The sequence below is a fragment of the Miniopterus natalensis genome, chromosome X, assembly GCF_054644295.1.
Source record: "Miniopterus natalensis isolate mMinNat1 chromosome X, mMinNat1.hap1, whole genome shotgun sequence".
NCBI classification, from domain to species: Eukaryota; Metazoa; Chordata; class Mammalia; order Chiroptera; family Miniopteridae; genus Miniopterus; species Miniopterus natalensis.
In genome coordinates this window covers 24,838,015-24,850,599 of record NC_142103.1, presented here as the reverse complement: position 1 = coordinate 24,850,599, position 12,585 = coordinate 24,838,015, and positions in this window count along the sequence as shown.

Sequence of the window (12,585 nt, the reverse complement as noted above, 5' to 3'; positions counted from 1 at the left end):
CTTAGGGTTGCTATCGCTGTGTCCCATAGGTTTAGGGTTGTTGTGTTCTCATTTTCATTTGTTTCAAGGTATATTTTGATTTATTCTTTGATCTCATTTTTAAACCATTCATTATTTAGTTATGTGTTATTTAGCTTCCATGTCTTTGTGTGTTTTCAGTTTTTTTCTTGTGATTGATTTACAGTCTCAAACCATTATGGTCTGAGAAGATGCTTGATATGATTTTGATCTTCTTAAATTTATTGAGACTTGTTTTGTGTCCTAACATGTGCTCTCTCCTAGAAAATGATCCATGTGCAATTGAAAAAAAAAAAAAAAAGCATATTCTGCTGCTTTGGGGTAAAATGCTCTGAAGATATCAATTAAATCCTTCTGATCTTGTATGTCACTTAAGGTCACTGCTTCCTTGATGATTTCTGTCTGGAAGATCTATCCATTGATGTCAAACGATAGTTAAAATCCCTACTATGACTATATTACTACTGATATTTCCCTTTATGTCCACTAAGATTTTCTTTATATATTTAGGTGCTTCTATGTTGGGTGCATAGATGTTTACAGCAGTTATATCCTCTTGTTGGATTCCTCCCTTTCTCATTATGCACTGTCCTTCTTAGCCTTTGTTTTAAAATCTATTTTGTCAGATATAAGTATTGGTACTCCAGCTTTTTTTTATTTCTATTTTCATAAAGTATCTTTTCCATACTTTTACTTTTAGTCTGTGTGTACCTTTCATTTTGAGGTGGGTCTCTTGTAGACACCATACATATGGCTCCTTTTTTCTTATTGATTCAGCTACCCTATGTCTTTTGATTGGAACATTTAAGCCATTTACATTTAAAGTGATTATTGATAGGTATGTATGTATTGCCATTTTATGTTTTAAATTATGTTCCCCTGTTTTTTGTTGTTGTTGTTTTGTTTCTTTTTCTTCTTAAAGAAGACCCTTTAATATTTCTTGTAATACCACTTTGGTGGTAACAAACTCCTTTAGCTTTTCCCTCTCTGGGAAGATCTTTGTTTCTCCTTCAATTTTAAATGATAGCCTTGCTGGGTAATGTAGTCTTGGTTGTAGGTCCTTGCTTTTCATTACTTTGAATATTACATGCCAATCCCTTCTGGCTTGAAGCGTTTCTGTTGAGAAATCAGTTGACAGGCTTATGGGAGCTCACTTGTAGGTAACTAACTATTTTTTATATATATATTTTTGCTGCGTTTAAGATTCTTTGTTTTTAACCTTGGCCATTTTAATTATGATGTGTCTTGGTATGGGCCTCTTTGGGTTCATCCTGATTGGGACTCTCTGTGCTTCCTGGACCTGTGTGCCTTTTTCCTTGAACAGGTTAGGGGAGTTTTCAGCCATTATTTTTTCAAGTAAGTTATTGATACATTGGTTTCTCTCTTCTCCTTCTGTAACCCATATGATGTGGATGTTGTTATGCTTTATATTGTTTCAGAGGTCCCTTAGACTAACGCCAGTTTTTAAAATTCTTTTTTTCTTTTTGCTGCTCTGATTAGGTGTTTTCTGCTACCTTGTCTTTCAAATTGCTGATTTGGTCCTCTGTTTTATCTAGCCTGATGCTTATTCCTTCTGATATTGTATTCTTCATTTCTGACTGATTCTTTGATATGTTTTCTATGTCCTTTTTCATGCTATTGAATTCTTGCTAAGTTCCTTGAGCATCCTTACACCTACTGTTTTGAATTCTGTATCTGGTAGCTTGCTTTCCTCCGTTACATTTAGTTCTTTTTCTGGGGACTTCTCCTGTTTTTTATTTTTATTTGAGGCCTGTTTCTTTGTATTCCCATTTTTTCTGCCTCTTTGTATTTGTTTCTGTGTATTAGGTGGCTCTGCTATGCCTTGGTATGGTGATTTTATGTAGTAGGTGTCTTGTTGGGCTCTGAGGCACAGTCTCCCTAATTGCCTGAGCTAGATGCTCCAAGAATGTCCCCTGTGCAGGTTATGTGAACCCTCCTGTTGTATTTGAGTCTTTTTAAAATATATATATTTTTTATTGATTTCAGAGAGAGGAAGGGAGAGGGAGAGAGAGATAGAAACATCAATGAGGAAAGAGAGTCATTGATAGGCTGCCCCTTGAATACCCCCTCCTGGGGATCAAGCCCACAATCCAAACGTATGTCCTGACGGGGAATCAAACCTCAACCTCCTGGATCATAGGTCAATGCTCAACTGCTGAGCCATGACGGCTGGGCATATTTGAGTCTTTTTTTAACTTTATTTTTATTGTTGATAATATTACAGTTGTCCCCATTTTCCCCACCATTGTGCACCTCCACCCAGCCCCTGCCCACTCCCTTCTCTCTGGTCATAACCACACTGTTGTCTGTGTCTATGGGTTATGCATATATACTCTCTGACTAATTTATTCACCTTATTTCTGTAGTTCAGTCTTTTAAAAAATATTTTAATATGTATCTGTTTAGATATGGAAGTTTTATTTAATTTTTTTTGGTTTGTTTTATTCATTTTGAAGGAGAGAGGAAGGGAGAGAGAGAGAAACATCAATGTGAGAGTAAAACATTGATCAGTTGCCTCCTGCACACCCAGGATTGAGCCCACAACCTGTGCATGTGCCCTGACTTGGAATTGAACTGACAACCTTTTGGTGCATGGGATGACATCCAACCAAGTGAGCCACACCAGCCAGGGCCATAGTTGAGTCTTGATTGCTGTTGGCCCATCCATCGGTGGTGTTGCCCTCCACTGGATATAAGGATCAGCCCTGAGTGCAATGTATGAGCTGCTGTGCAGGGGCTGGCTCCACAAAGCTGAATTTTCTGCAACAGAGTCTGATGACTGCTTAGAGTTCCCTTTGTGTGTGTTCCTTGTGGAGCTAATTGGGTTGTGCTCTGATGTGGTCTGAACCACTGATTGTGTTGGTTCTGGGACCCCTTGGGAGGGGATCCAGTGCTGGTCGATGTCAGGCGCTACCAGTGACAGGCCCTAGATCACCTGTTTGGACCTACAAAGTGATCTGCAGTTTGTGGCTGCCTCTGCTGAGCCTGGGTGTTTGTGGGAGTGGCCTAGGCGCACACCAAAGCCAGTTTCCACCAGCACTAAGCCAGAGGGCAGGTGAACAAATGCCCCAAGAATCCTTGAGATCTATCCTCACATTTTAGTTGCTTGTTAGGCTCAGTTACTGAAAGAGCCTCTGGCAGTGTATGACTTGCTTCAGGGAGGCTCTCAGTGAGTCACTAGGTAGGGGTCAGTGATACATTGTATAATTTTTATTCTTTTAAATTTGTTAAAGTGTATTATGGCCCAGAATGTGGCCTATCTTGGTGAATGATCCATGTAAGCTTGAAAAGAATGTGTAATCTGCTGTTGTTGGATGAAATAGTCTATATATGTCAATTACATCCAGTTGATTGATAGTGTTACTGAGTTCAACTATGTACTTTCTGATTTTCTGACTGCTGAATCTGTCCATTTCTGAGAAAAAGGTATTAAATACTTCAACTATAATAGTGGATTCATCTATTTCTCCTTGCAGTTCTTTCTGGTTTTGTCTCATGCATTTTGCCGCTATGTTTTTGGGTGTATGTGCATTAAGGACTGTTATGCCTTCTTGGAGAACTGACCCCTTTATCACTATGTAATCCCCTTCTTTATCCCTGATAACTTTCCTTGCTCTGATATCTGCCTTGTCCGAAATTAATATACCTACTCCCACTTTCTGTTGATTAGTGTTAGCATGATATATTTCTATCCATCCCTTTACTTTTTTTTTTTTTTTTTTTTTTTTACTTTTAATCTATATGTGTCTTTATATTTAAACTGAATTTCTTGTAGACGATGTATAGTTGGGTCTTATTTTTTGATCCACTCTGACAATCTGTCTTTTAAAAAGTGCATTTAGGCCATTGATGTTTAAAGTGTTTATTGATATAGTTGGATTAATGTCTACCATATTTGTTACTGTTTTCTATTTGTTTTTCTGTTTTTTTGTTCTTAATTTCATCTTCCATAGTTTTTCTGCCTTTTGAGGTTCTGAGCGTTGCATATGACTAATTTCCCCTTTTTTCTTAGTATATCAATTATAATTCCTTCCCCCTTTTTTAGCGGTTGCCTTAGATTTTGAAATATACATTTACAAGTTATCCAAATCCACTTTTATTTTTTAAATTTATTTTTATTGTTGAAAGTATTACAGATGTCCCCCTTTGTCTCCCATTAATCCCTTCTACCCTGCACCCACCCCCCACCCCAGGCCTTTACCACACTACTGTCTTTGTCCATGGGTTATGCATATATACATATAAGATCTTTGGTTAATCTCTTCCTGCCCCACCTCCACCTTCCCTCTGATATATGTCAGTCTGTTGCATGCTTCGATGTCTCTGGGTCTATTTTGTTCATCAGTTTATTATGTTCTTTAGACTCCACATATAAGTGAGATCATACTTTTAAATAACACTATACCACTTGATGCATAGTGCAAGTACCTTATAAAAACAAAACATTTCTAATCCTCTCTCCTATCCCATACATCATTGCTATCATTCATTTACTTATACATAAGCATACATAATCAAATACATTATTGTTATTATTTGGAACAAAGTGTTAGATCAATTATGAATAATAAAAATATGTTTTTATTTTACCTTTATGTATTAATTCTCTAATGCGCTTTCTTTCTTCCTGTAGATTTGAGTTTCTGACATATATAGTTTTCCTTGTTACTGAAGAACTTCTTTTAACATTTCTTTCAACATAGATCTACTGGCAGAAAATTTCCTCAATATTTGTCTGAGAATGTCTTTATTTCTCCTTCATTTTTGGAGTATAAGTTTGTAGGATACAGCATTCTATGTTGGTGCCTTTTTTCTCTTTAAATATTTCACTCCATACTCTGGCTTCTTTCAAGATTTTTCTTCTTTATTTTTGATTTTCTGAAGTTTGAATACGACATTTATCCTGCTTGGTGTTCTCTGAGCTTCTTGGATCTGTAGGTTGGTTTCTGACATTAATTTGGGGAAATTCTCAATCATATTAGTTCAAACATTTCTTCCATTCTTCTCTCTCTCTTTCTCTCTCTCTCCCCTTCTGATATTACCATTACACATATGTTACATCTTTTGTAATTCTTGGATATTCTGTTCTGGATTTTGTTTTGTTTTGTTTGTTTTTGTTTTCCAGTTTTGTAAGTTTCTATTGTCATATCCTCAAGCTCAGAGAGTCTTTCCTCAGCTGTTTTCAGTCTACTAATGAGCCCATTAAAGGATTTCTTTATTTCTGTCACTGTGTTTGATCTCTAGTATTTCTTTTTGATTCTTTCTTAGACTTTCCTTCTCTCTGTTTACACTACCCATCTCTTCTTGCATGTTGCCTACTTTATTTATCAAAGCCCTTAGCATATTAATCATAGTTTTAAAAAATTTCCATGTTTAGTTTCTTCAAACTGTGGTCCCCCCCCCCCCCTTTTAGTATGCTTTATAATTTTTTGTTAAAAGGTGAATATGATGTACTGTGTAAAAGGAACTCTGGTAAATAGGCCTTTGGTAATGTGGTAGTAAGGCATGGGGGGAGGACAAGCATTCTATAATCCTATGATTAGGTTTCAGTCTTTTGTGATGCTGACATTATTTTGGGTCTTTTGCGGAATTTTAACTTTGGATATTGGAGCCTGAGATTTTTATCTGGGGCTCCCTATTTTAAGGATCACTTTCCCTTTTGCCTCCATAAAAACATTTAAGAGGGTAGTGTGGGCTGGAATCTTACTGGTGAGAAGTGTCTTGGGTCACCTCCTCAGTTTTTCCCTGCTTAGTTGGGACAGGATGGTTAGAGTGGGCTGAAGTTGGTTATTTCTCTTCCCTCACATAGAATGCTAGAGCCAGTTAGAGTCAGATATTTCTTTTCCCTAGGTCAATTAGGCTCTGATAAAACTCCAGGAAGTTAGGTGCTGGTAAATTAGTTTCTCCAAGGGCAGGCCTTTTAGAGAAAAATAGAATATTCTGGCCCATTTAAATGGACCTCTCCCTGCCAGAAGCACAAGGAGTTTTTTCCAATATTCACTCTGAGAACCTGGTGGAGTTCCTGGAGATAATATTGACAAAAGTTTGGTGACCTCCCTCTGACTGGGTCCCCTGGAATGTTTAAATCACAGGCTTGTCCATACTGAGCCACCAGAAATTCTTCAATGACAGTTCAGATTTTCCTACTTTGTTACTGGTTCTCACAGAGGTTTCTACTCTAAGTTGTGCTTCTTTGTATCTCCTTGTCTGTCTCTCCAATTTAGGGTGCAGTATTTTTCCTTGTGACCTTACTTCTCTTATGGATCTAAGCTTTTATTTAAATTTTTATTGAATTTATTGGGGTGACATTGGTTAATAAAATTATACACGTTTTCAGGCATACAATTCTACAATGCATCATTTATATATTGGATTGTGTGTTTATCACCCCAAGTCAAGTTGGATCTAAGCTTTTAAATTATTGTGTGATGGAGTGGTGACTTCTAAGCTCCTCACATGCAAAACTGGAAAACCAGAAGTCTCTATGATTTTCTTGTCTGTCTTATCTTATATCCGCATTGTCTAGTACTGTGCTTGGCACATGTAGTTGATCAACATTCAATGTATATTTAATGAAAAAATGGGGGAACTGGGAGTCAGATGACCTGGACTGTGTGATCTTGAGCAACTCCCTTCCTCTCTCTATTTCTCAGCTTCCTCACTATTTGATGTGATTCTTGTTTGTTTATTTATTGCCTGTCTCCTTCTACTAGGATGTAAGTTCCATGAGATCAGGAACCTCATCAGTCAGAGAGCCTTACACACAATAGTTTCTCTATTAATATTTGTCGAATGAACAAACAGGTGACTGAATGACAGAATCTACAAAAGGAGGTGGTTGGCCTTGGTAATTTGATGATAGCGATTTCTGGGAACTTTCCCTTTCCCATATTCTATCTGAGCTAGTTATACGTGCTCCTAAGGGTGCTTAATGCCTCTCTAGGAGAGGAGCACAAATAGGTCACATGGGTTAAGATGATCGGAAGTGTATAGAAAAACAACTTGCTACACTTTGGAACTCAGCAGCTTCCCCTCATGTCAGCCAGAACACAGGCTATGTTCCAACATGTGTATCTGACAACAATTGGAAGTTTGAGGCTGAGCCCTTCAAAACCACATAAACTTAGGCCATGTGATCCAATTCCTTGTTTTTTTCCAAGAAGGGGGTGTGAAACTGGGAGAAGAGAATGCAGTTATTTACCAGTTTCTTCCTAAGGGCAAAAAACAGAACGTTCAGTGTTCGTGAGAGGAGCAGGAGTTCTGTTCAGCCTGAGGAATTTTTGCTCACTGGGTGGGCAAGGTCAGGTGACAAACTTTCAGGGGTAGGGAATTGGATATTATTGGGTAATTTTCCCCCTCAAATCTTTTAACTCTGCAAAAAGGTACATTCCCGTAGAAAATAATACCCTCAAATTAACATCTGCTCAACCCAGCCTGTCTGCCTTGAGCGTGAGGTTGAAGGGTGGAAGACACTGGTGATTGGTGGGATTAGGCTGGACTGGATGATTTGCAATACCTCTTGCAGCCCCAAGATTTGAAGATTCTATACTGATATTCCTTTTACAGCCACCAAAAACTAAGAGGATCTTCTCTGGAATTTTAACTTTGGATCTTGGAGCCCAAGATTTTGACCTGGGGCTGCCTATTTTAGGGATCACTTTTCATTTTGCCTGCATAAAATCATTTAAGAGGATAGTTTGGGCTCCCAGTTTCTGGAATTTTACTGATAAGAGGCCTCTTGGATCACCTCCCAAGGCGCCCTTGCCTGGGAAATTCTGGGAAAACAGTTGTACAGCAGCAGAGACACACCTTCCCCACAAGGGTTTACTCTGATTGCTCTGTTTCCAGAGCATATGGCCACACTTCCCAGCCATCTCTGGCCCACTGGAATAGTCAATGGTCATAGAGTCTTTTATGGTGGACTTTTCTATGCTCTCTTCCCTTTTCTTCTCTATCCTTCTCATCTTTCAATATACCCAGACACCTAAAGAAGAAACCACTGGTTGCTTATTCCAACATCCTTCCTTCTCTTACATAAAAACAAAAACTCGAATTTGTTTGGGGATGGCTATGTACCCAGTGAAAGAAAGCCTCCCGTAAGAGGAGTGGCCCGACTAAGTTCTAGCCAATGAGATGTAAGCAGAAGTGTTGTGTAGTATTTCTGGGAAGCTTCTTCAAAAGGAAGGAGTGCCCTGTCAGTGTGGTTCGTTGGTTGAGCATCAATCCATGAACCAGGAGGTCACGGTTGGATTCCCAGTCAGGGCACATGCCTGGATTGTGAGCAAGATCCCCGGTAGGGAGCATGCAAGAGGCAGCCGATCAATGACTTTCTTTCATCATTGATGTTTCTCTCTTTTTCTCCCTTCCTCTTTCTGAAATCAATAAAAACATATCTAAAAAAGGAAGGAGTGATTTTTCTTCCCTTTCCCCCTTTCTGCTGTCTGGACTGTGGTTACAGTGGCTGGAGCTTAAATGGCCATCATGGACAATGAGGCAACATGCTAAATATGGTAGAGCAACAACTTGGAAGAAGCTGAGTGTCTGGTGATTTTATAGTCACCCTATCAACTCTGTACTGCCTACATTCAAACTTATGGGAGAGATAAGTAAACTTTTTTGATTTTAAAGCAACTGTTATAATTTTTCTGTTATTGCAACCAGAGCTAATCTTAATTAATACTATACTCCTTCCCTAAAATGAGACTGTAGCTTGACAAGTAACTCCAAATAATGAAGTGAAGTTTTATGGGTTAAAATATGGATGTCGGGAAAAGTGAGCATTTAGAATTTTGTAAGGGGTAACAATGGGGATTTCCCTAGGCAAGAGGCATGGAATACCACTAAGCTGTATGCAGTTTCCCTTCACAGTAAACCCCATGAAAACTCATGTCACATCTTTCAGATTTGCCACCGTATCCTCAATGCCTAGCCCAGTGCTTGACATTTAGCACAGGTTCAATGAATAATTATTGAAAGAATAAATAGTTCTTTGCTTTCATAACTGACATAATATGCCAGTTTACTTGTGTGATTTGAAAGACTTTGGGAAAGCTACCCCCTCGTTCCCATCCAAAAATTTCTTCCCCAATCTGCTGTCACCTGCCACAACATCTGAAACTCGCATACATTTATTTACTGGACAGCCCGTGATAGGTACTGTATCCAGCTCTGAGGCTCTAGTGGTGAGCAAAACAGGGAGGGGTCCTGCCCTCAGAGAGCTTCCAGTGCAGTGAGGCAGAACCAGTAAACAAAAATGTGTGAACTAGTCATTACAATGTTGCATAAGTGCAAAGAGAGAAACAATAATGGGGGAAACATTTAGACAAGGGTATAGATAAAAGCCTCTCAGAGGAAGGGATTTAGCTGAAGGATAAGAACAAATAACCATGCAACATGGGGTAGCAGTGCTAGTGGGAGCATTCTTGACTGAGGGAACCACATGAACAAAGGCTCTGAGGTGTGTTTAAGGAATGAAAGAAGTTCAGTGGGGCCAGAGCTTGGTAAAAGAGGGGGAATGATGAGCAAAAAGCCTGGAGAGGTCATCAGAGGCCAGATCACATCATGTAGGCATCTGCAGGCTGTGGGAAGGAGTTTGGACTTTTTTCTATGTGCAGTGATAAGCCTTTGATAAGCTTAAAGTACAGGAACACAAGGATCTGGTTTTGTGTTAAGAAAGTCACTCTGGCTGCTCTGTGGAATTGGACAAGGTCCAGTGTGCAAGCAGGGAGACCAAGGTGTGAGGCTTTGTCTCCATTTGAGAGAGGAGGATGGTTTAGACCAGGTAGTGGCAATGGGACTAGAAAGTAGAGTCAGGGTATCTTGGAGGTTGAGTAGATTGGTTGTGGGAACTGAGGGGGAGGAAGAAATCAAGGGTCACTGAGGTGGGATGCACTGGAGGAGGTGGGAGTCAAGGGTTTGATTTTGATCATGCAGACACTGATGTACTTTGTGAAACATGCAAACAGAGTTACGGAGGAGACCTTTGAATAGTTGGGTCTAGAGCTCAGGGGAATGCTTAGGACTGGAAATATAAATTTGGGAGTCATTAACATGGTGATGTTACTTAAGACCTTAAAAATAGATGGAATCAACCAGAGAGAAAGAGTGTAGACAGGGTAGTGCTGAGCCCAGAGGCACTCCAGCAGATAGGGGAGGAGAAGCCTGTAAAATAACTGAAAAATAAGATTATTTGCATACTGCCTGTCATCCCCAACCGACTGTTTTAACATTTGAGGAGACTGATTAATAGCATCTCTTGTCTTCTGTCTGAAATCAGAATCAATCAAGAGAGACACACGCAGGAGATAAGAATATCACCTTTATTAATCATAAAGCTGCTTGGAGAAAGAGGAGAAAGAGCTGCCTCTGAACAGGCCTGCTAATATGAGCAGCCTGTCTCATTTGCTCTCTATTTAGGGAAACATAAAACGAGCTCCAGAAGCACAAAACCCATGTCTGACCTGGTCTGTGCCTAGCAGAGTGCCTGGCACACAGTAGGTGCCAATGTTTGTTGAAGTGGATCCAGATGATAAGATAGAGACAATCTTACAGATCATCTAGGAATCACCTGGGAGCTTAAAAATGCCTATGCCCAGGTTACAATTCCAGATCAATTTTACCAACACTTCTGGGGACAGGGTTCAGGCATTAGTATTGCATTAAACTCTCGCCAGGTGATTCCAGTACAAAGAACTATTGCTCTGGTCCAGTTCCTCATTTTACAAATGGACACACTGAGGCCTAGAGAAAGGGACCTATAACACTAGAGGGCTCATCCTGCCCCACTGTGTGAGAAGCTGGGACAAGCCTGTTTTTCTTTCTGGGTTTCAATATCCTCCCCTCGGAAGTGAGGAGGTTGGGGCAATTAATTTCTAGAGCCTCCATCCAACCCTAATGATATATTACTCTATTCTCTGATCCCAGGTATGACTTAACTCTCTGGAACACCACTTGTGTTTCAAGATACTTCTGCACAATGGTTAGATTAGTTTTGCTCTTAAATGACTGAATTCTGTATTACAATAGAGAGCAAAGAAGAGATGTTTGGGACAGTTCAGGACCTATAGAACCAGTCTGTGGTGAAGAATGTGTCCTGTTCTAGGTGGTGGCAGTAGGAAATTCACCAGTGGAATAGCAGCCAAACAGCAGAGGAGCCAGCTGAGGGAAGTCTAATGGGCTGGGGTGCCCTTTCTGCTCACATTCCACCTCTTCTAGTTCTTGTCTATCCCTGTCCACCCCCTTGTAGTCAGCTCTTTTTCATTCCTTTCCTGCACTCTCCATTTACCTGCATCAGTCACAAGTCTTTCAAAGGCTAGCCTATCCCCCTCTGCCTACCCAAGACGGCCTGCGTGCAATCCACCCACATCCCTCCTATTTGAATTGGGTGACCCAGAGCTTGAAAGTGTGTTGTCACAGTATAGGCAACCAGAAGTGGTTCACGAAGTGAGCAAGGCTGGGAAATTAGACTGTAGGTGATTCCTTCCTCTACAAAATTACATGGGGTATTGTGGTGCTCAGCCATGTATTGGTCTTTAAAAGTGGCTCTTTCTTCAGCAACTTGATAGAACTCGATATGAAGATGAATAGAATCTGGGAGCTGGAAGGGAAAGTGAAGCCTCAAGCCAAAAGGTAATGTATACAAGTTTCACAGCTAGAGGGGTCTTCTGGGCCCAGTTACTCACTAAGTACCTCCTGGCTTAGAAATGATCTTGGGTAACCACTTTGTTTTGCAAATTGGAAAACTGAGTTCTGGAGACTCCAATAACTTGCCCAAGGTCATGTATCTTGTTAGCCAAAGACTAGGACTACATCCCAGGACTCCTGACTCCTCTTCCTAGAATACCTCAGCTGCCTCAGTCTTCCTCAAAGTGACTTTTAGGGACTAGTTTAATTTTATAAGATGATGGGGCTTGTGGTCAGGACTCTGAAGAGGAAATGTCAAAAAGAAACAAAAAGATAAAAATGGAGAGAATATCACAAACCTCAGTGTTCCCTTGGGGATTTTCCTATCTCTGTCTTTGACACCTCCCAAGCTGGCCCTTCTCCCCCGTGTGGCCTCACTGTAGGTGGCCTCTAAAAGGCATGCACAGCTCTTGGCCTGCTGCTTGGCCTCCTCTACACCCACTTCCTGGGGCACATATCTTCTCACATCACTTCAGCTCCTGTGACACACAGACACATCTGCATCTGGTGCTCTAGCCCTGGATTTCACATTTCTTTCCTCAGCTGGTTTTAGGATATTTCCTTATGTAAATATGCCTAGCTCAGCGTGAAATCAAAATTGGGATTCATCTTTCTTCTGAAAATCTGAAGTTCCCTACACCTGGTTCCCTCAGTGCTTCCATAGTCTCTCCATTCTCTGGACTCAAACTTTCATATCACCAGAGGCTGAGGTGGGGGGAGGTGGGAATGGGGAGTTGGTGTTTAATGGGTATAGAGTTTGTTTGGGAAGATGAAAAAATTCTGGAAATGGATGATGGTGGTGGTTGCACAACAATGTGAATGTACTTAATACCACTAGGCTATAAACTTAAAAATAGTTAAAAT